Source organism: Dromiciops gliroides, chromosome 1 (genome assembly GCF_019393635.1).
Source record: "Dromiciops gliroides isolate mDroGli1 chromosome 1, mDroGli1.pri, whole genome shotgun sequence".
NCBI classification, from domain to species: Eukaryota; Metazoa; Chordata; class Mammalia; order Microbiotheria; family Microbiotheriidae; genus Dromiciops; species Dromiciops gliroides.
The window spans coordinates 367,307,383-367,332,680 of NC_057861.1; the positions used below are offsets into that span (position 1 = coordinate 367,307,383).

Below are 25,298 nucleotides of genomic sequence, written 5' to 3' on the forward strand. Positions count from 1 at the left end.
TCTCAATGTTGATGATACTGTGTACAATGTTCTTCTGGTTCTGCTCATCTCACTCATCATCAGCTCATGCAAGACCCACCAGGTTTCTCTGAACTCCTCCTGCTCATCATTTCTTACAGCACAATAGTATTCCATTGTATTCATATACCACAACTTGTCCAGCCATCCCCCAATTGATGGGCACCCCCTCAACTTCCAATTCCTTGCTACCACATAAAGAGCATCTATAAATATTTTTGTACATGTGGGTCCCTGTCCCCTTTCCATGATTTCTTTGGGAAAAAGACCCAAATGTACTATTGCTGGGTCAAAGGGTATCGACAGCTTTATGGCCCTTTGGGCATAATTCCAAATTGCTCTCCAGAATGGTTGGATAAGTTCACAGCTCCACCAACAATGCAAATTATTTGGAAAAATAGCTGAAGAAAGAGTTCTACCAGATTCGTTTTATTACACAAATATGGTGGTGATACCAATTCCAGCAAAGCAAAAACAGAGAAAGAAAATTATAGACCAATTTCCCTAATGAATATTGATGCTAAAATCTTAAATGTTTAATGTGATTATACATATATAATATATATCAGATTTCTTGCTGTCTTCGGGAGGGGGAGGGGAGTAGAAAAAAATTTGAAACTAGAAATAATATAAAACTAAATGTTGAAAATTACCTCTACATGTAACTAGAAAATAACATACTACTTTTATGATAAAAAAGACTCAGCTCAAGAGCCTTGCAGAAGGTTTTTCCCTATCCTCCTTCTGGTAGCACCTTCATTCAAAGATTATCTTCCATTTGCTATATATCTTAATACTATTGATTTTGATATATTTTATTTTCCTCTGTTAGAATGAAAGTGCTTTGATAACAGATTTTTATGCGTGTGGTTTATTTATATCTGCAGGCTTAGCATAGAATCTAGCATTTAGGAGATGTTTAATAATATTGATTTTTGATTAGTCAGTGGAAATGAAGAAATAATCTTTAAAGAATTCACCCTTGGGGGAAAAAAAAACAAAGAATTCACCCTTGAAGAAAAAAAATCCCTTTGGCTGTAATTCAGTAGTTTTAACTTTGCATTTTAACATGTTTATAATTGTTTTAAATTGCTTATGTTTGAGTTAAATAAGCAAAGTTTATCTTAAGCCTTTTTTATTTTATTTAAAATTAGTCTATTGGTTCCTAGTTGATTTTTTATTTTTCTCTTTTTCACACATAATTTCCTCTCAATTGGGAAATAAGAGGGAACTGATCAGGGAGTGATTTTCCCTTTCTTACATTTAAATTAAATTGAAGAAAGAACAAGTTTGGTATCTCTTTTTAGAGATTAGGCCAAGGCTCATAAAACACAAGACACTCTGATTAAAATAGTTTTGCCCAGGAAGTAGAAAGTGAGGAGGAAATGAGAGATGTGTTATAAATCATAATGCCTATTAAATGCTAGAACATTAAGAAATAACCTTTTATTTCTTTCAGAACTTCTGCTCTCAAAAATAGCAATCAGGCTAAACAAAGTAATATTAAGAAGGATGGATTTCCTCAACATGTCTTGATTAAACTGCTCTTTGTCTATTTACTCATATCCATTTGCAAAGCATGTTAAATTAAGAAATTTTAGCGTGATATAACAATGCAATAATCATGAAGAAGTGAATTCTATAACATTTAAACACTACTGTTACATGTAGGGAGAATGGGTGGATTTTTCAACCTAAAACTTTTATTTACATCTTCTAAGTCTTCTTAGCTTCAGCCAATCACTCCAACTTGTACTCTGATCCAAGCATCTTATATGTAACCCATGACATAAATGACATGGGTACTTTATATAAATGTTTTCTAATCTTTTGGTTCTACACAGATACATGGAAAAATATCTCCCTTTTTGCCAGCATACAATGTCTGATATCACAGTAGGATATTTCATTGAAATAATGAGAAAACTAAATAACACTTTAAACGAGTGGTCATTCATCTTAAATTCACAGATGTTATTGGCAAGAGGCATTTATATAATCTCAAATATACAATTTCCTCTAATGAATGGCATTTCAAAAATACTTTTTATGTTATAGACTCCTTTGGCAATCTTTTGAAAGCTTTTGTTCTTTTCTCAGAAATTTGTTTTGAAATGCATAAAATAAAATACAAAGGAAGCAAAGCCTATTCAAATGTTGCTAACAGATGATAGATAGATAGATGTAGATAGACAGATAAATAGATATTAGCATTGAATATAATATAAAAGCACAATTAACTGCAAACAAGTTTGTTGTTTTTGTAGTTTATCATTCCAAATGCATCATGAAGGGATACCTTGACTTGTTGGTGATTTGATCTAAGTGGAGTTATACAAATAGTCAGAATAATTCTTTCTTCTAGAATCATAGGTGCTCAGTGTCAAGACAAAAGTCAAGAGGACCAATGGCAACTCAGATTGTTATGGATGAACTTGCTTTGCCTATTGGAATAAATTGTTTTCATCCTCCCATTCTAATGAAATAAGTGGTCATATGCTTGGGGTTCCTTCTAACTCATCAATGGGTTGAAAGCTTGACAGTTGCCTTCTACTTAATTTATGCCATCTGCCAAGGTGGGTTTGCCATAACTCTACTAAAAGTGAATTAATGGGGCAGTTAGGTGGCTCAGTGGATAAAGCACCAACCCTGGATTCAGGAGGACCTGAGTTTAAATCTGGCCTTAGACACTTGACACTTTCCAGCTTTGTGATCTTAGCTATGTAAGTCACTTAACCCCCATTGCCCCTCCAAAAAAAGAAAGGAAGGAAGGAAGGAAGGAAGGAAGGAAGGAAGGAAGGAAGGAAGGAAGGAAGGAAGGAAGGAAGGAAGGAAGGAAGGAAGGAAGGAAGAAAAGTGCATTATTGTGGTTATATTTTCATAAATGCTCTGTCTTCCCAACATGCAATATGCTTTACCATCTTGATTTAGAAACAGCATCTCCTCCTCTTTCCCACCAATAACTAAGACTAAACTCCTGTTTAGCATCTCTTATAGGTGAGCTGTTGCCTTATCTTGCCAGAATCAAGTTGCCATACCATAAACTAACCCTTTCCCACTCCCTTTATTTATTGTCTTACTCTATTCGAGTATAAACTCCTTGATGGGAGTGTTTGTGTTTCTTTCTTTCCATGGCTCTCACCCAACTCTCAGCTGTAGTTACAAGAAGCTGCAGCATGCACAGGTTAAGAACTCATTTGACTAGTTCCTCTAGTGGGAATTTATGTAAATCATATCTTTGATTCTCTCTGTTAGTCATCAAGTCTGCTCCCAATATCAAAAGGATTGCTTCACTACTTTAATTTCACAATCATTTTGTTTTTTGTTTTTGTTTTGTTTTTTTTTTTAGTTTAGTCTCTCTAGTAATATGAGGAAAAAGCTCAATGGCATCATTTTAATATAATTCAATCTCTAGAGTTGATCTGTTGTCATACTTGAATTACATGTTCTAATGTTCTCTCATCATCCTGGTCACCTCTTCAGAAGATACTTCTTCTCTCTCTCTCTCATATATATATGTGTGTGTGTATGTATATATATGCATATGTATAATGTGTATGTGTATATATAGGCATACATACATGTATGTATATTTGTACTTATACATATATATTATATATATGTATATGTGTGTATGTGCATATATATGTATATGTTCATTATTTTCTTAAATGATAGAATGAAATATATCAAATAACATGTCATAAGACTAAAAGAGATTTGAATGGGAAAATAGTAACTTTTGGGGGGCTATCATGTGTAAAGATTGGAATGATGCCACCTCTTGGAGACTTACTGTAGCAAAGCTCCGCCATCAGGGGAAGGCCTCTGAGGGCAAGCAATGTGGTCAAGGTCCTTAGCTTCAGGAAGTGACGTTTTCTCGTGGGTACTGACTATCAAGGCTACAGCCAATCAACTTGAGGAGCCTCCCATTTCTGGGAGGGGGACACAAAGTAGGAAGCAGATGCTGGTAGAGGGGTTCTGTCTCTTTCGGTTCCTGACCTCGCCATGGTGGGTCGCATGATAGGGTCTCTTAGAAATAGATTTGTACCTTTCTCTCTGATCCTAATGCTCTTTAATTCTTTAATAAATGCTTAAACATTTAAATACTCTTGCTAAAGCTTATAATTTATTGGCGACCACTCATTAGATTTTAGATAGTTTAGCTAGAATTTTAGCCCTTACACATGCCAAAATTTAACTGATTTTGAGATTAATGTCTACTCAGCCACTGGTGAAGCTGATTTTGTGAACCTAAATGTAGAAGTTTACAATTATTACTCTCTATCACTTTTTCCTTTACAAAATATTAAATGACTTGATCCAATCTATTCTTTCTCTGAACACTTTAAATTATACTCCTCCCACACATACATTGGAAGCAGATTGATGGCTCAGTGTATAAAAGGCTGGGACTTGAATACCTGAGTTCAAATCTAGCCTCAAAAAATTACTAGTTATGCGACCTTGGACAAGTTGCTTAACCATTGTTTATCTAGGAGGCAGTAGATAGAGCATTGGATCTAAAGTCAGGAAGACCTAAAATTCTGGCCCCAGGCATTCACTACCTGTTACTTAACCTCTTTTTGCCTTAATGCACTAGAGAAAACACTGGCAAACTACTCCAGAATCTTTGCCAAGAAAACCGAATGGACAGTCTTGTTGATAGGTTCATGAAGAGTTGGACATGACAAAAACAATAATCCCCAAAGTTGAAAGTGGGGGTAAGTCTATAAATTAATTTTTTGTCTTTTATCATTCATCTACACGAGGAGTTATTTTCTACCAGTGTTATCATCAGGTCTATTCCAACCATTACGTATTCCTGAAAGTGGGAGTCAGATAAAAAATAGAAATTCCCTGTACTATTTACTTCCATTTTGGGAAGATGAAAGTATTAGTAAAATAAGTCACAAATTTATTGACATTCTTCTTTTAGACAAGAATAATTTCAAACAATATTGTGCATAATAAAAGGCCCCAAATGATAAAATAGGTATTGTTTATGGTATTTTTTTTAAATCAGAACTCTGTTAATGAGTAAGAAATAAGGGCAGTTAAGAATCAGGAATTTAATGTAATGCCCAACCAAGAGCAAAGGTTTAATACATGAGAGAAAAAAATACATTTATATTTGGAATGGGCCATAAAAATCATTATTTTATAGATCATGAAATTGAAACCCAGATAAATTTTGAGTTAGTTATTTTAGTAAAATTTAGAACTGAATCACGAATTGGAGCCAGGTCTTCTGATTCTAAATCTTGGGTTCTTTCTATTACTCCACACTGCTATAGCCAAAGAGAAAGTATGGATGGGATTCTTACTTATGTGAAATAAGGTTGGGAAGGGATGGTAGTATAGCCACCATGGACTTAGATCTTATGACTTATTTGTCATTTGTTTGGTCAAAGTTAGATCAATATTTATTAAAAATCAGATTTATTTATTAGTTTTTCATGTGTATGTGTGTGTGTGTGTGTGTGTGTGTGTGTGTGTGTGTGTGTGTGATTCCATGAAAACCATATCAGGTCAAAGTCAAGAACCTAATAATTTATGACATCCAGGAAATTGAATGTAGTGGCTGCCAAATGTGTAAATGTGTAGTATAGTCTTTAGAGCATATACTTAGAAATATGAAGACAAGGGTTTGAGTCCTATATGATTCTGGGAAAATAATTTACTGTCTCTTGGTTTAATTTCTTAACAATAAAATGACGGGATTGCATATAATGACAGCTAAGGTTTTTTAAAGAATATAAACAAAGAAGTTCAAAAACCAGTGAAAGAGAAACTGTTTGACACTGTGAGAGCAAAACAAGCACTATGGACCTAAGCCCATGCCCTTCCATTCACATTTCCAGTTGGAATATCTATTATCCTCCAATTTTCCAGAAGTCTTTCATCATTCTCTCCCCACAACCCCTTAACATGATTAAAAATCAGTTGTGAAATCAAGGCTCCTCAGATCTTTCCCTCAAATGGCTGGTCCTAATAGACACAAATAAGAACCAAATAAAAACCAAACCTAAACAACAACAACAACAACAACAACAACAACAACAACAACAAAACACTACTTTAGGGCCATTCACAAGGGTACTTGATTTCATCAGCAGACCTATTTCTGTCATTCCATCTGAATGGCTTTTGTTATATAAGTATGTCTCTTCAATAAAGTTGACTTTTGATCTGAACTATTTGTTTCCTTAAACTGGGCAAGTTTTATTCCAAACCTTCTTGAGTTTTCATCAAGGCAGTGTTTTTTGTTTTTTTGTTTGTTTTTATTGTTGTTTTTTGTTTGATTTTATTTGTTTATTTTTATTTTTATTTTTTGTCTTTTTGGCAGGTCTCCATATATGATTTGGAGACTTTATAAATTTTTTTCTCTTCTAAGAATGTAAGTAATATTCACCATGAGAATTTCAAGGGGCTCTCAAAATACCCATTTTATCTTCTGGTAAAGAAATTTTGACTTTCTTACCAAATGAACAAAAGCCAAGGAAATCAATCAATCAATTAATCAATCAATTTCTCTTTCTCTCTCAGTATGTTTACAGAATGGGGTGGTGGTATTCATGTTAACTGATGAAGGGTCAGATACCTAAATGCATCAAATATTTATATCTACTTGTATATATGTATGTATATATGTGTATGTGTATATACATACATATTCAGGACATTTTTTAAAATTCAGAACAATTTAAATTCAGTACATATATATATATATATATATATATATATATATATATATTCAGGATATTTTAAGTTCAATTTACATTAATAACACTTTGTTAAGTTTAGACAAACAATGAAACAATAAATTAAACTTTAATTTGTAATGTCATGGATTTCTGAAGTGTAAAAACTCACAGTGGACTTTTAAAAATGGGCTCTTTGAGCAGGATCATACTGGCTCTAATATAACCCAACATATACTCAAGTCTTAAATACAACTATGGCCTCTGGTATTAATTTTCTGAGGATTAATCTAAGCTTTATTCATTCACTCATTCCCCCAGTTGGCTGCCAGTTGATGAAAAATTCAGCTATTACAATTCTCAAAGACTAAGCATTTAAAGGGTGACAATCAGAAATTACAGAGAGAAGCAACAGTGATGGTACTGTACATACTTGAAATATATCTAACACTGAACTGGTGTCCAGGGAAATAGGACTATGGGGCACTTTTACCTCTTCCCCTCTCTGTGAGTTACACTACTACTCCTTCAAGGCAGTGACATTCTCTTCTTCAAAACCTTCATTCTCTACTGTCTGGTAAGGGGCTTTCCTCTCAAACTAGTCCTAGGAAACATGAGTAAAATGGTAGTTACCTGCTTTAACATCAGATCAGCTCATTAGCTACCCACAACCACTACTTCTGAATCGTTTGTCTTCAGGAATCATAGGAAATATATTCTATCTGCCCTGGGATCTTATTTTTAATCAATAACAACTTTACCTAATGTGTCTGTCTACTTAAGTTTAGATTTTATGACTTTATTGGAGTAAGGAACTTCTGAGAAAGCCTCTCTCTGGAAGAATATCTGTAACATAGTAATTTTCCTGTGGCACTGAGATATTGAGCACCTTGCACAAGTTATACAACTAGAATTTGTCAGTACTAGGTTTTAAACCTAATATTTGTTGTCTCATGTGACAGGACAAGGCAGACTTTCAGGGGTCATTATGAAGAGACCATTTTGATTATACCATCAATTCACTAACCATCTGAACTTTTGCATCTTTGAACTGCATGTTTTGGAGGTAGCTCAGTAAGAGAGTGGGCAAGAGCAATTGACCTAGAGTTAGAAAGACCTATGTTCAAATTAAGTCTCATTCAACTACTAGTTTTGTGGGCAAGTTATTTAATCACTGTGTGCCTCAGTTCCTTCCCTTAACTATAATATTGGGATAATATCACCTACCTTACAGGGTAGTTGTGAGTATCAAATTATATAACATTTGCAAAATGCTTAGCACAGCATCTGGTAAATAGTAGACCATCATTCCCTTCCCTTCCCTTTCCCAAGTTGCAGATTGAGGGGAGGAGATCCCTAGAAATGTGTTTCTATAATGGGGCTTCTGCATTCTTCTGAGATGCACATATAGAAACAACTTCATAGAAATAAGGTCATATGACCATACAACTTATTGCTAAAAGGAGCACTAAAGATCATTTGTTTACTCCCCTCTCATTTTATAGATTAGGAAACAAATATCCACAAAAATCACATAAAAATCAAGTTTTATTCAAATCATCAATATTTCAACTAAATATGTCCCATTCTTACCTCAAAAGAGATGACAAAATTACAAAAAAAAAACCTAATAATAACCAGAGAATTTTCTATAGACTAAGGACTTACTGATATTGGTAACTTTTTAAATAGTTCATTGAGAAAATACTTGCTATAAAAATAATAAATTAATACCATGGACCAAATATATAATACTGAATTAGAAAGGGAAATAAACAGAGATTTAGAGAAGTTAAAAATTACAAACCCCTTTGATTACTGAATAAAAATACATAAAAATATTTCTATTGAACTTATTTAAATTAACACCTACATTCCTTTTTAAGCATGGAAGTGAGTTTTAGTAATATTGGGAAATAGGACTTAGAGTTCAAATTTTAAATAATTCAAATTGTTTATTGGTTATGATGAGTGGGCTTACCATTTATGTAGTCCCTAGTGCTCTACTTTACATACAATAGTTGTACAGAAGCTGTTGAGTGACTAATTCAACAGTTAATATTTCCATCAACCGAAATTATTGGAGTTTTATGCTTGAATCAACTTTGTTATTAAATAACATCATTAAAAGACAAAGGGAGAGTCTCTTGAGTAAGCATGTGGCAACAGGATTTCAAAAGGGGAAAAAAAACAATTATAAGAGGGAAAATGTCAAGTTAATTTATAAATAGCTAAAGGGGAGAGATTCTCATTCAAATTATTTTTCTCAAGTACATGAGTAGTTTTAAAGACTTTAAATCCCACCTCTTCACAGTTTTTATTACAACAAGTAAAATTTTTCCACCTTTCTGGGCCATAGATTTGTCCATACAAAGCTTTATACATGTATAATCACAACACAAGCTACATGGATCAACATTTCAATTTATACAGTAGTGTAAACTCATTGGCTATTTTCTGAATTGCAGGCCACATGTAAATCATGCCCTGCTAATAGCTAATCATTGAATATATAAGTCATAGTTATACTGAATGCAGCTCACAAAAGTCTATAGGTAGATTTTGAGTGTAACCATTTACACCTCAGAAATTAGAAAATGGTACAAATCAGGGCTTGATTTATTATTGTGACTGTACTTAAAAATATGATGGAGAAAATATTAATAATTCTGATTAAACTTAACAGCGGGTCATGAGTACATTTATATTTCAGAAAGCCAATCATTCATCACTTTTCCCAGCATGCTCCTGGTTTCATTCCCTTCCCCATTAACTTTAACATCATTTTCTCTTGTTGGAGCAGAAAGAGAAATGTCTAATTAGAGGATCTGCATTCAAATTCCACATCTTCTACTTAATACCTTCATTTCCTTGAAAGAGTCACTTAATTTTGCTGGACCTCAATTTCCTCAACTGGAAAATGACAAGGTTCAACTTGATGAACTCTGATGTCCTTTCTAGCTCTATGATCTCATTTGTGTTTAAAATAAAATTTACCTAAAATATCTGAAATACAAATGAATTTGTAGATATATAGATATGTATTGTCAGATGACTGGATAAAAGTGAAGTCTAAGTTTTTACATTCTAATCAGACTTTGTTAAAGCTACATGCAAATATCATGAGTTCATCTTCATTTTCTAGCTCTGTAAAGTGGAATAAATACTGTCTTTGGACCTAGAATACTGCTACTTGCATCTTGTTTGATTTTATCCAATTCATTTATAGTCACTGAACCACCATTTCTTCCTGTGTCAAGTTGAAATAAAACGTGTGATATCTACCCCATATTGTTAATCACAGCATATTTAGTACAGAAATATTGGGAAGGTAAGTTTCAGTTGAGAAATGAATAACATTCAATGAGATTATATGAGTAGAAATATCTAAGAAAAGATATGTGAGCACTGTTTTCTTCTAGTATGTGAAGCTGATTAACAAATTAAAGAGGGCTCTGCTTTCATAGTCTCTAATACTTTAATAATCATTGATGAAAATTGTTTTATTCACTTCTGAATTCATTAATCCATTAAAATATTGTGAGTCTCATGTGAGCAAAGGCATAAGCCAAGATTTAGAGGAGATAGAAAGTTAAATATGATGTATACCTACTCTTATGAAGCCTGTAACCTACAAGAAAAGACATGCACAATTACCTGTAAACTCCCAGAGAGCAAGAACTATATCTATTTTGTTCTAACATGGGAACAACACAGTGCCTTGTTCATAAAACTTACCTAATCAGTTTTAATGGATCTTTAATAAGCAACTCGTTCAACTTTCATTGAACTAAATAAATACATGTGAAATATGAATCAGGTTCACAAGGGGAAAAAACACACTAAATAGAGAAAGAACATAAGGATCAGGATAGATTTTCTGGAGAAAGTGGCATTTAAGCCTATCCTAAAAATGTTGCTTCAGAGAAGAGATGTTCAGAAAAAATATTCCAGGTATAAAGTATAAGGTGAATAAAAAAGAAAGGAAGGAAACACTGTGCTATGTCACAGAAGGTGGCTGGCTAATGGTAACTAGTATGTTAGAGGAATTTTAGGAGACTTAAAAAAAAAAGTTGTTTACTTTTAGTAGTTTATTCTGTAGAGTAATAAAGAAAATTATCTAAGGATTAAATGAGCCTAGGTCTCACTTAAGTAAATAGAATCTTGTAGGCAGATAAGAAATAAAGGAATTGAGTGAATATAAGTGAGCCTGGGGATGGAAAAGATGCCATAAATGGGAAGCCCATTCTCTTCTTTCCATGGTACGTAGAATCACCACAGGACACAACCATATTCTCCAAAATTAAGTGGCAGCAGTTCCCATAGAAAATGTGATAAGGAAGATAATGGCGTTGGGAAGGAAGAAAATAATAGTAAATGCTAAGGTGAAAAGTCTCTGAACTAATCCTGGCTGGTATGAATGCCTTATTGAATAACTGTTTCACATCATCAATAACATTAGAATGCATATCATGGATTAGATGTCTATGTCTTCTGAATAGAGCTTATCCCTTGGAAAGGGTAAGGTACCTGTGAGATCAATACTTTACGAGTTTAATTGGCATATCTTGATTCCTTGGCTCTCTATTGTCTTGCTGACTTTGTTTCATAGTTTTTCAGTAATTAGACTAATGATTTAAACAATTTGTTGTTTCAACTAGAAATTAGACTTCTTCTGGTCTATTCTATCTTATAACAATTAACTAATTCCTATTAAAACTGAGCCATTTAAATGCTCTTTCTTGCTGACTAAAACTGAAAACATATTAAAAGTGCATTTGGGGGGGTATTGAAAATTTGAAGGACTATATCTAAGATTATTCACATATCTATAGATGTATTGTTTTTGTTACTAATGTGAAAGAACAACATCCCATGTACAACAATTATTGTACCAAAGGCAGTTTTTCTCGTAGCCCTTGACTTCAGTGCTTTATTAATATAGAATAAGATGCTGGATATGGAGTCTATAGATCTGAATTCGAATCTGACTCATATTTACTCGTTATGAAACAGTGGACAAGTCACTTACCTCTGTATGCCTAAATGAGCTGGTCTACAAAATGGAGATAATAATACTGGCAGTAAGTACCTTACAAGGTTGTTATGAGGCTTAAACAACATAATGTATGAGAAGTATTTAGTAGTGATTAAAGTATTTTTTAAGTGACAGGTACTATGCTTATTCTGTAGATCTCTGAAAAATTCAGTCTGTCAATCAGCATTTCTTAAGCACTTTCCAGGTATGAAGTGTAACACTAAACTTCAGAAAATACAAAAAAGGAGAGGGGAAACAGACCTTACCCAGAAATGGTATACATTCTAATCAGGAAAATACCATATAAATGGTTGCATATAATATACATGCAGAATAGTTGATGGTTTTGTGAAATGAGTATGCAATGGAAGACTGGCTAATGAGGGTCCAGTTTCCATTAACATATCAGGGAAAGTAACAAAGGATCATCTAGATGAATTCCAATGTTGCCCTTAGCTATATGTTATTGCTTTGAGGTCAGAAACATTGAGATTCATGGAGGAAGTTTCCCATACAAAATGATGGGGAAAAAAAAGAGAATAGAGTTTGGTTCTATGGCAAGAAAACCCTCACATGTATAACACTTTAAATATTGCATAGTACTTTCATTTAACCTCCTAATACTCTAGGAAACTCACTAAGGAAGATACAGGGGAGATGTTAGCAGAAATTGTTTCCTTGTGTGGGTATTCCCTATACCTACTGAGTCATAGGTACAATCCATATTTTCTATAAAAATAAGTGATATGGGGGGCAGCTAGGTGGCGTAGTGGATAAAACACAGGCCTTGGATTCAGGAGTACCGGAGTTCAAATCCAGCCTCAGACACATGACACTTAACTAGCTGTGTGACCCTGGGCAAGTCACTTAACCCTCATTGCCCTGCAAAAATTAAAAAAAAAACAAACAAATAAAAAATAAGTGATATGACTCACATTTTACAGCATTTAAAAGTAAGTAAGGGGTCAACTAGGTGGCACAGTGGATAAAGCACCAGCCCAGTCAGGAGGACCTAACTTCAAATCCAGGCTCAAACACTTGACACTTACTAGCTGTGTGACTCTGGGCAAGTCACTTAATCCTCATTGCCCCACCAAAAAATGTAAATAAAATACTTTCCTCTCTCTCTTCCCCCTTCCCTCTCCCTCTCCCCCCACACTCTTTCTCCTTTACTCCCCCTTTCTGTCACTCTCTCATACACAAATACACATACCTATATACCTGTGTATATGGTCATGTAAATTGTATTTTCCCTAATTGTACAATCATCATATTATTGATATAAATCTGGAAGGGTCCCGAAATCTCATCTAGTTAACAATAATATTTAGGTTTAAAAATGAAGAGGCATTAATGACCTCAGAGGACACCTAATCCAAGTTCTTCATATTAATCATAAAGAAAATGAACCCAAGAATGAAATGGGACTTACCTAAGATCATATCATTAGGGGTAGAGATAGAATAGGATTTTGTCACTGGGAAACAGCAAACAAGAGTACTGCATTCGTACAAGAAACCTCTTCGGCAGACAGCATGGCATCTGAAACACAAGATAATATATTTGGAGCTCTAAGTGATATTAGAGACTACATTGTCTTATACCTTTATTTTAAAGATTAGAAAGCTATAGCCATGTGGGCAACTTGATAAAGGTCATAGCTAATAAGATAGCAAAACTGGCAGTAAAACCTCAGCATAATGCCTTCTAATCTAGTTTTCTTTTTATCATGCTATGCCACCTTGTAATAAAAGAAACCTAGCAAGAAGTTGACCATCATTCGCTGGCATATGCCAGAACAACTCTTCCTTTCATTTGGAGTACATCATCTTATTTGGCCTTACCTTTGTCCAGCTTTCGCCAGGGGTATAAGCCATGTTAAGACTGAGCTGAGGAAAAGAAGAAAAAGATTCTTTGAGAGTTTTAAAAACTTTGCCATGTGGATGTTTTGTTGGGTTTCCTTTTGTTCCCTTCCTTCCAACTGACCTTGGCTTGAAGATTAAATCTTCAACACTTAGTTTTCCTACATCTCCACAAAACTGAGACAATCTAATTAGGAAATAGCCCACTTATCTTAGTATTCTATTTATTTAGAGGTTTCTATGAGGTGAAGTATTTCTTTAATTATATATGAAGCCTCCTTTCCAGGATAGGGATTGAAGGTAGGTGGTAGGTGAATTCACATTAAAAAATCCTCTGAAAATTGATTATGCAGGTTCAGAATTCAGCTTTGTCTCATTCACGATTAGACAAGTGAGAGTTGACTCCCCTCCATGATTTTAAATGTCAAATATATTTTTATTAAACCTAAGGACATAGAAGGGAACAATCAAGCTGATACTACTTAACCAAAAATTAGAAAACATTGAGTATGATTCACCTCCCTCTCCCCCACCATGGGAGGACAGTAACTTAGTACAAATCCTGTCAGGGTCTCTTATTACTTATGTTCCTTAACATAGATAATACACTTAATTTTTCTGGATTTTAGTTTCCTCATTTATTAAATAAGGTGGTTGGAGCAGAGTATCTGGACTAATATTTCCATCAGATCTAAGATGTTTGATAGCAGAGGATGTTTACTAAAAATCATTGATAATATGAACTTCAATGTAAACAAATCTTTATGGGAATTCTAAAAGAATCTTCATGGTAAAATGATACTTGAGTGTTAGGAATAGAAGTTCAATTCTCCTCTGTAGTAAATATGTAGGTTTTGTATCCAAAAGAATGTTAGGGAAGGACTAAGGACCTGAAATACCTCCTTAGACTTCACTCACTTTCCTACCCTCCCCCCTTCCCTCCTTTACTATCTCTTTGCCTTCTTTCCTCTCTCTCTCCCTTTTCCTTTGCTTTTCTTCTTTCCCCTCCCTCCTTACTTTGGCTTGATACTCTTTCCTGTCCCCTCCTCACATGGTTGCTCACAGCTTGGCCCTTATAACACTGGGAGAAAGGGAATTATCACACTGTCAAGTTGAAAACTGTACAATTAAACCCAGGAGGGCTGAGACCTTAAGCATTATTTATTGTTGCTTCCTCCATTATCTAATACTCATTTGATTGCCCCAGAAAAAGAAAACTGTTTTCCTTATATCAGATAATTGTTACTAGAATCCTGTATTTACAGAAAAGAAAAAGGAGAGCTTCTACTTCAAATTCTTGATAAAATAAAGAAGCAGATTCAAAAAGCAATATAAATCTACCAATGTCACATATGCAATGGGTCAGGGTTTTAAAAGGGAATGTGCTAGGGGGCAGCTAGGTGGCACAGTGGATAGAGCACCAGCCCTGGAGTCAGGAGTACCTGAGTTCAAATCTGGCCTCAGACACTTAACACTTACTAGCTGTGTGACCCTGGCCAAGTCACTTAACCCCAATTGCCTCACTTAAAAAAAAAATTAAAAGGGAATGTGCTGGTAAATGTTTATTACCTAGGTCTCCAAAAAGTGTTAATGCAAGACACACTTTTAAGTTTTACCTGCATTGTTGACCTTTTCCCCATTAATTTCTTAAGTCCAGACAACAAATTAAACAATAAATTTATCTCCGATTTGTAGCATGTGACTTTTTCCATGAAGTAATAATTCACACTAAAAATTTAACAATAGGCTCTCACAATCTGGTTCCAGTAGCATACAACATATGTCATTTTAACTGACACTTTTTAAAAATTCTAAATACAATAGGTTTTCTACTGTACTGACTTAAAGGTCTGATACTTGTTATATTAGAGATGAGTGACTCTCTGAAAAAAGACACACTAATAAGAGTTAAAATTATGTCCACTTGCTCTCTTGCCCAATTAGTGCCCATGGCTAATGCCCTTATCAATATGTAAAAACTTTCATAATTGTTTTTAAAAACATCTACAACACACAAAGATACACAGGTCTGTGCATGTATTTATATGTATGCCATAAATATATGATAAATAAAATAAATATATGTATATGCATACAATTCATTCATTTTAATATCAAAGATGTTTATGTTAAACTTTTAATTTCAATATCAAGGAGTTTAAAATTAATCAAACATATTAATATTTAAATTTGTGCTTCCTTTCTCCTGGTCTGCCAGCCATTATTTTAGTTAATATTTTGAGATATTTGTTAATAAAATCCTTTAAGTGATAAAACAAATGTCTTGTTCCATCCTTTATATTAGCATGACCAAAGCTTTCTTTTATAATATGTTGGGTTTCTCAGTCCACAATGATACTTTTGCCTTGAAGTAATAGGAATAACCAAACCAGCAGAATAAAGCTTCATGTGCAATTGAAGAGCTTCATCTTCAGAGTTATAATTCTGAAGGCTTCAGACTTAGAGAAAGATGGAAGAGAATGTTAAATAGCAATGAGTAAAAACTAAGTATTTAAGTAATAAGAAATTCTGCCTATAAATTTCATTCTTTCAAATGTTGCTGCCAAAATTATATTTTATAAAACTCCTTATTAAGGGGAACAATATACTTTGTGAGAGGGATTATTTCAACCGCATACATATAACTGCAGGATAAATGCAATTGATAAATATATGCATCATATATACAGATAAATATATTGTATTTAATATAGATGCACATAAATGCATACCTGTATTCAGACACATATATGTATACATTCATGTATTGTGCATATATAATTATGCCTATACCTGTACCCATACAAATATTGCATGGGTGCACACACATATATACACATATGTGTATATATATGCATATGTGCATGCATGTATATATTTGTGTTTGTGTGTATGTATGTGTATATATGAATATATGTGTTTATGTATGTCTTTGTGTGTATATGTATGTGTGTATACATACACACATACACAACTGAGAGGCAATGTTTTTATAGAAGTGTCATATACTGAATCCATTATAGCCTAACAAATCTTTGGATATTAACCCAGAATACAAACAAATTCAAAGTCTCTAATAATCAAAAAAAGGGCCTGAAATACCTCCTTAGACTTCACTCTTTGACACCTTTGACATACCACTGTTTACCTACCAAATTGACAAAAATAGCTAAAATACAAAATTCAGAAGTTTTAAAGAAGTAGAAGGACTATTATATCGGTAGTAGAATTATAGATGATTGAAAACCTATTAGAGAATAATCTGTTCAAGTACAATGAGTATTAATACTTACACTTGAAGCTAGAAACCATAGTTATTGGAATTACATCTTAATGGTATTTTTTAAAAGGTGGGGGGGGCTACAAATCTAAATATACTTAGAGCCAATTGATTTATCATTTTAAAATGAATATTTTGGGGGGCAGATGGGTGGCGCAGTGGATAGAGCACCAGCCCTGGAGTCAGGAGTACCTGAGTTCAAATGCGGCCTCAGACACATAACACTTATGAGCTGTGTGACCCTGGGCAAGTCACTTAACCCCAATTGCCTCACTAAAAAAAAAAAAATTAAAAATGAATATTTTTTATATTCAGTGGCTAGGGGAATGGCTGATTAAAAATATAACAGTGCATTTTAATTGCTAATAAGATACAAAAATATGCGAGAGTTTGAGGTAGTAGAGTAAGCAAATTTAAAAGAACAGTACATATTTTGATTACATTCATTAAACATCGATGATAAAGTTTTATAAATATATAGAGTGGACAGACTAGAAGAAATAAAATTATTCTTTTTTGATAAACATTTCCTATTCATTTTTCTAAACAAGATATAAATCATTTTCATTTTAAGTTTTAATTTGCTAATTTGTTTCAGTTTTTTCTTATTTGTTTGCTTTAAAACAAAACCTTTGAAATTATATAAACATAAATTAAAGTTTTCAGTACTTTCAAATTTCTTCTATGTTTTCAGAAATAGAAAGTAATGGATCTCAGTTTTTTAAAAATGTATCAATGACCTTTAAAGTGAGATAGATTTTAGCTGGCTTCTATTTTATCCAGCAACCACAAAGGACCTCTATCCAATTAATTCACATTAGTGACTTATTGCCATGTGCTTGGGAAGAATAGGTAACTTAGAATTTAAGATAAGGCAATTTTGTGCCTCTGAATCATTCTAGTGAATTATTTTTTTCCTTCCTTGCCTAGTAATACTCTATTTGGGTTCTTGCACTTGTGTAAAACATTTAAGAAAGGAGAAAACCTGGGATTTCTCTGTCTCTGTTTTTGTGTCTCTCTCTCACATTGTTATACTCAAAATCAAACAATCAAAACTGGAAAAGGCATGTGTCTAGACATAAATTATTATATTTACACGATTTTATCAGTAAATGCTAATATTGAGCTCAATGATTTGTGGTGGAACAAAGGACCCAAGGTCTGGTAGTTACCTAAGTTTCTTTCTCAGTTGTAGTTGATAAGTAGCAGTTAGGAAAGATGAAAGTGAAGCAAAAAATCATCATTTGGCTGGTCCAGCAGACTTTAAAATGGAAGAAATCTGCCCAAAGCATCTTCACTGGGGAAAGGAGGTTTTATACAAAGCTTTCAGGAGAGACTAGATGGCAGAGAGAATCAAGGAAGTTTCCTGAGCTCTCCCGAGTTTCCCTCAAAAACAACATTAAATCAAGCCTTTGAATGGATTCTGAAATAACAAAAACTACAAAAACACAGAGAGACACAATTTTCCAACTTGAGATAATTTAGAAGACTTCAAGAAAGGTCAGTCTTACTTGGGCAAATGGGGAGCACAGAACAGTTCAGTGCAGCATAGTGCAGAAGGGGTTGAGAAAAGTCAACAAGAGGCTCTTGGCCACCACACAGCATCTGAATCCCCTTGGTCATGCCTCCGCAGGCTGGTGGCACAGCAGGCCAGTTGTGATATACACCAGCACCAGCTGAGAGGACAAACTGTCAGCTAGAGAACCACACTCAAAACAGGTGTGCCTTTGGCAATCCATCCCAGCACAGGTCAAAGGTTAGGACTGTGAGGAATCCACAAGCCACAGAGGCACCAGTGTAGAACTCCAGTGACCCAGCACCTATCCACTAGAACAAGTAGTTTATAACAGTGGCCCCTATGTCTCAGAAGGAGAACTCAACTTTAAAGGTTCTTTTAAAAATATATGAACCACCATATGTGTAAAAAACAGAAAAGGGTCTTTACAACTGAAAGCTTCTGTGTTGACAGGGAAGACCAAAAGACAAATTCAGATAAAGACAATACCCTCAAAATTCCTACATATAAAGCTTCAAAGTGGAACATGAATTGGTCTCAAGATCAGAAAGCCTTCCTGGAAGACCTCAAAAATATATTTTTTTAAATCAAATGAAAGAGGTAGAAGCAAAAATGAGTAAATAAATGAGAGAAACAAAAGTTACAAAAGAAAATAGGAAAAAAGAATCAATATCTTGGAAAAGGAAACAGAAAAATTGACTGAAGAAAACAATTCCTTAAAAAATACAAGTGGCCATATGGGGAAAAAAATTGGTCAAATGGAAAAGGAGGTGAAAAAACTTACTAAATAAAATAATGACATCAAAACTCAAATTGGGCAGATAGAAGCTAATAACTCCATGAGACACCAGGAATCAGTCAAACACAATCAAAAGAATAAAAAAAAAATAGAAGAAAATGTGAAATGCCTCATTGGAAGGACAACTGATCTGGAAAATAGATACAAGAGAGATAATTTTTAAAATTTTGGACTAGCTGAAAACCATGATCAGGAAAAGAGTCTAGACACCATATTCCAGGAAATTATCAAGGAGAACTGTCCTGATGTTGTAGAATCAGAGGATAAAATAGTCATTAAAAGAAGTCATTGGGGGCAGGTAGGTGTCAGAGTGGATAAAGCACTGGCCCTGGATTGAGGAGAAACTGTTAAAATCCAGACTTGGACACTTGACACTTACTAGCTGTGTGACCCTGGGCAAGTCACGCAACCCTCATTGCCCCACAAAAACAAAACAAAAAAAAAACAAAAAAAGAAGCCATTGATAATTTCCTGAATAGGCGTTAGGATTCCAACCAAGAATCAACTACCAAGCAACACTGTTCATTATCTTTCAGGGAAAAAGATGGACATTCAATGAAATAGGAGACTTCCAAGGTTTCCTGAAGAAAAGACCAGAACTGAGCAGAAAATTTGATCTTCAAATACAAGACTCAAGAGAAGAATAAAAAGTAAACAGGGAAAAAAGTTATTCAATAAGTTTAAACTGTTTATATCCCTATGAGGGAAGTTAATACTTTCAACTCATTAGATCAGTAAATCTATTAGAGCATGGTTACTAAATGGACTTTAATGCGATGATATAAAGAAACTTAAGGGGCAGAATAAAAGGAGAATAGGGGGAGGAGATTGGAGGGGGGATAGAATGGGGTGAAATTACATCATATGAAGAGGCACAAAAAGCCAATTACAATACAGGGAAAGAAGGGAGGAATGAGCATTGTTTCAAAATTAATTTAATCAGATTTCGTTTAAAGAGGGAATAACATATACACATATTTGGATAAAGAAACTTACCTCACTCTTTTTTTTTTTGTAGGGCAATGAGGGTTAAATGACTTGCCCAAGGTCACACAGCTAGTAAGTGTCAAGTGTCTGAGGCTGGATTTAAACTCAGATACTGCTGAATCCAAGGCCAGTGCTTTATACACTGCCCCACCTAGCCTCCCACCTCACTCTTTTGTATCTTTCTTCTTTCTTTTATTTTCTTATATAGAATTTGATTTTCCCAAATTACATGTAAAAACAAATTTTAACAATGATTTTTTTTTGCAGGGCAACAAGGGTTAAGTGACTTGCCCAGGGTCACACAGCTAGTAAGTGTTAAGTGTCTAAGGCTGGATTTGAATTCAGGTCCTCCTGAATCTAGGGCCAGTGGTTTATCTACTGCACCACATAGCTGCCCCTGGAATAAACTTCTTGTGTTTGTGCGTTTGTGTGTGTGTAGGGCAATTGGGGTTAAGTGACTTGCCCAGGATCACACAGCTAGTAAGTGTTAAGTGTCTGAAGCCAGATTTTAACTCAGGTCCTCCTGACTCCAGGGCAGGTGCTCTATCCACTGCACCACCTAGCTGCCCCTTAACATTGATTTTTAAAACTTTATGTTCCAAATTCTCTTCCTCCCTCCCTCCCCACACAGCCCCTTGAGAACTCAAGCAATTAAATATAAGTTATACATATGTAGTAATGCAAAACATTTCCATGGATGTTGCTAGGTGGCACAGTGGATAAAGCACCAGCTGTGGATTCAGGAAGACCTGAATTCAAATCCAGCCTCAGACACTTGAGACTTATTAGCTGTGTGAATGTGGCCAAGTCACTTAACCCTCATTGCCCCACCAAAAATCAAAGAAAAAAAAAGGAAAAAGGAAAAAGAAAAATATTTCCACATTAGTCAGGCTGTGAAAGAAAACAGACAAAAAAATAAAAACTTTAGAAAAAGGAACGAACAAAGAAATTCTGCTTCAATCTGTATCCAGATACCATTAGTTCTTTCTCTGCAGATGACTGCATTTATCCTAAGTCCTTCAGAATTTTCTTGGATCATTGTAGTGCTGAAAATAACTAAGTCATTCACAGCAGATCAACTTACTATATTGTTGTCATTTTGTATACATTGTATTTCACTTTTCATCAGCTCATGTAAGACTTTCTAGGTTTGTCTGATAACATCCTGTTCATCACTTTTGTTTATTGTATACTTTATTTGTATAGTATGCTAAAGAGAGATTTCCTTAAAATAAACACATTATGTTGATCATTGCAACAACAAAAATAGATAACATTTATATAGTACCTTAAATCTGACCACTAATTTTCTTCACAATAGCCTAGCAAAGTAAGTAGCATATTTTATCATTATCATCATCATTTTGATCCTCCTCCTCCTCATCATCATCTTACATTGCTCTTGCCTCTGCTTCATTTTTTTAAAAGTTACTATTTCTTTGTTTCCTTGTATCCTTGTATCCTTTTCCCTCCACATATTCTAGTTTATATCTTTTTTCACCCTTCACCTCCTCAAAAGTATTTTGCTTCTAATTGCCCCTTCCCTCAATCTGCCTTCTTTCATGCCTCCCCTCTTAGCCACTTCCCCTCCTACTTTCCTGCAGGGTAAGATAGATGACTATACCCTATTGAGTGGGTATGTTATGCCCTCTTTGAGCCAATTCTAACAAGAGTAATGCTCACTCACCCCCCAGAACCCTCACCATCTTCCCCTCCACTGCATAAGCTTTTTCTTGATTCCTTTATGTGAGATATTTTTACCCCATCCCACCTCTTCCTTTCCCTTTCTCCCAGTACATTCCACTCACCACTTAATTTTATTTTTTTAAATATATCATCCCTTCATATTCAAATTAAACCTGTGCTCTGTACCTAAATATACTCCATTCAGCTGTCCTAATAATGAGAAAGGTCCTATGAGTTAAAAGTATCATTTTCTTATATTGGAATGTAAACAGTTTAACCATTTAATATATCTCATGATTTATTTTTCCTGTTTACCTTTTTATGTTTCTCTAGGGTCTTATATTTCAAAGTCAAATTTTCTCTTGATCTCAGTCAGGTCTTTTCATCACAAATTCTTGTAAGTCCTCTCTTTCACTGAATTCCTATTTTTCCCCTGAAAGTTTATACATAGTTTTGCTGGGTAGGTAGTTCTTGGTTGTAATCCCAGTTCCTTTGCCTTCCTGGAATATTATATCCCAAGCCCTCTGATCCTTTAGTGGAAAAGCTTCTAGATCTTGGGTTATCTTTATTGTGCCTTCACCATACTTGAATTGTTAATTTTTGGTTGCCTGCAATATTTTCTCCTTGACCTGGGGATTCTGGAATTTGCCTATAATATTCCTGGAAGTTTTTATTTTGGTATCTCTTTCAGGAAATGATTGGCAGATTTTTTCAATTTCTATTTTACCTTCTGTTTCTAGACTATCAGGGCAAAATTCCCTGACAATTTCTTGGAAGATGATGTCTAAGCTCTTTTTTGATCACGGCTTTCAGGTAGTCCAACAATTTAAAATATTTTTTTCATGGAACTATTTTCTAAGTCAGCTGTTTTTCAAAGGAGATATTTCACATTGCCCTCTAATTTTTCATTCTTTTGGTTTTGCTTTCTTATGTCTTAATTTCTCATGAAGTCATTAGCTTCTATTGTTCAATCCTCATTTTTAAGCAATTATATTCTTCAGAGAGCTTTTGCACCTCCTTTTCCATGTGACCAATTTGGCTTTTTAAGCTGTTAACTGTTTTTTTGTCCCTGAAACTCCTGTATCACTCTCATTTCTCTTTCCATTTTTTCCTCTATCTCTCTTACCTTATCTTCAAAGTTCTTTATGAGCACTTCTGTGGCCTAAGACCAATTCATAATTTTATTGGGAGCTTAGACTTTGTTATATTCCTCTGAGGGTGTATTTTGATCTTTCTTGTTAAAAAAGAAACTCTCTAGGATCAGCCTCTTTTTAAATTTGCTAATATCACAAGCCTATTTTTTTACTTTTAACTCCTTCCTAAGGTGGGGCACTACTTCCATGGTACATTGTCCCAAATTTCAGGGAATCCCATGTGGTACGATTTCAGGAGAGGCATGTTCCCCACTTTCATGGCCTATGCTCTGGTCTGTAAGCAATCACAGACCTGCTTACCTTTTGACCCAGAAGAGAATCCTGTTCCATTGTCACTGCAAGTTGTCTTGCCTGTGCCTCTCCCGCACTGGGATGCCACTCAAGAATAAAGTCTGGATCCTAACTCAGACAAAAAAACAGAGCCCCACCTCAGCACCAGCGGAGAGCCCCATAATCTCTCCCTGGCCAACTGCTTGACCCCCTCATTGTCAGCTGATTTCCAGAAGCAGCACCTGCTTCTGGACTGCCTGGGACTGTAGCTGTGCTGCACAGCATGAGGCTGAGCTTCCCTCTCACCCTGGTACAACAGATCTTTCCTGCTGACCTTCTACACTGTATTTGGGTGGAAAATTATCTCACCCCATCATTTTGTGGGTTCTGCTGCTCCAGAAATTTTCTTATGGGTTTATTTGAAGGTATTTGGAGGGTTCTGGGACGGAGCGCTGGGAAGTCACTGACTTTCCTCTGCTATCTTGGCTCTGCCCCACTGCTTGATTTTTAAGAAAGTAAAAGGGTTAAGGGGAAAGGGTGGTACTGACAAAATGGAGGGCAAAAGCAGGTTAGGAAAGGGGAAAGAAATGGAAGGGGGCTCATAAAAAGGAGGGCAGATTTGGAGAAGCAGGAATCCTAAGCAAAATATTGGTGAGGAAGAATAGGGTAAAAGAAGAAAAAAAAAGTACCAAGGTACAAAATATGATGGAGGGAAATAGACAGTAATCATAACTATGAATGTGAATTGGATGAACTCTTCCATAAAATAGAAACGAATAGCACATTGGATTAAAAAACAGAGGCCTACCATATGTTGTTTACAAGAAACACATTTTGAGGTTCTACTCAGTGCAGCAACAGCCCTCTTTCCTGCAAAGCATTCAGCTATGACCCCTCCCCAGTAACCACGTTGAAGGAACCCCCAATAGGCATTAATTTCAGCACCACTTGCTCCTGTCTGAGAGTATTCCAACATGGGGAAGTGGAGATCATTGCTAATTACCAAGGAAACGGGACAACCCTAAGTTACGTGGCCTTCGCTGACACAGAATGTTTAGTTGGTGATGCTGCAAAGAATCAAGTTTCAATGAACCCCACCAACACAGTTTTGATGCCAAATATCTGATTGTTTGAAGATTTGATGATTCAGTTGTACAGTCAGACATGAAGCATTGGCCTTTCATGGTGGTAAATGATGTAAGCAGGCCTAACGTCCAAGTAGAATACAAAGGGGAGACAAAAAGTTTCTATCCAGAAGAAGTATCTTTTATGGTCTTAACTAAGATGAAAGAAATTACAGAAGCTTACCTTGGAAGACAAATGCTGTGGTCACAGTACCAGCCTATTTCAACAATTTCCAACATCAGGCCACCAAAGATGCTGGAACAATCAATGGTCTAAATGTACTCAGAATCATCAATGAGCCAGCTGTTGCTGCTATTTCTTATGGCTTAAACAAAAAGGTTGATGCCTAGAGAAATGTATTGAACCTTGGCCTTGAAAGTGGTACTTTTGATGTCTCCATTCTTACCATTGAAGATGGCATCTTTGAGGTCAAGTCCACAGCTAGGGACCCTCACTTCGGTTGGGAGGACTTTGGCAACTGCATAGTCAACCATTTCAGTGCCAAGTTCAAGCACAAGCCCAAGAAGGACATCAGTGAGAACAAGAGGGCTGTTTGACATCTGTGTACTGCTTGTGAACATACATAAAAAAAGAAACACATTTGAAGCAGAGAAATACACACAGAGTAAAGGTAAAAGGTTGAAGCAGAATATATTATGTTTCAGCTGATGTTTAAAAAGCAGGGGTAGAAATCCTTACCTCAGACAAAGGAAAAGCATAAATAGATCTAATTAAAAGAGATGAGGATGGAAACTACATCTTGCAGAAAGGTATCATATATAATTAAGTGATATCATTAAGAAAAATATTTGCACCAAGTGGTATAGCATCCAAATTCTTAGAGAAGTTAAATGAGTTA

The 25,298-nt window shown here is 35.0% G+C and overlaps 1 pseudogene; it reads left to right on the plus strand.

Annotated features, from left to right (window-relative positions):
- Positions 1 to 25,026, plus strand: part of LOC122749286 — a 62,099-nt pseudogene extending 37,073 nt beyond the window's left edge.
- Positions 25,027 to 25,298: the final 272 nt, after the last annotated feature.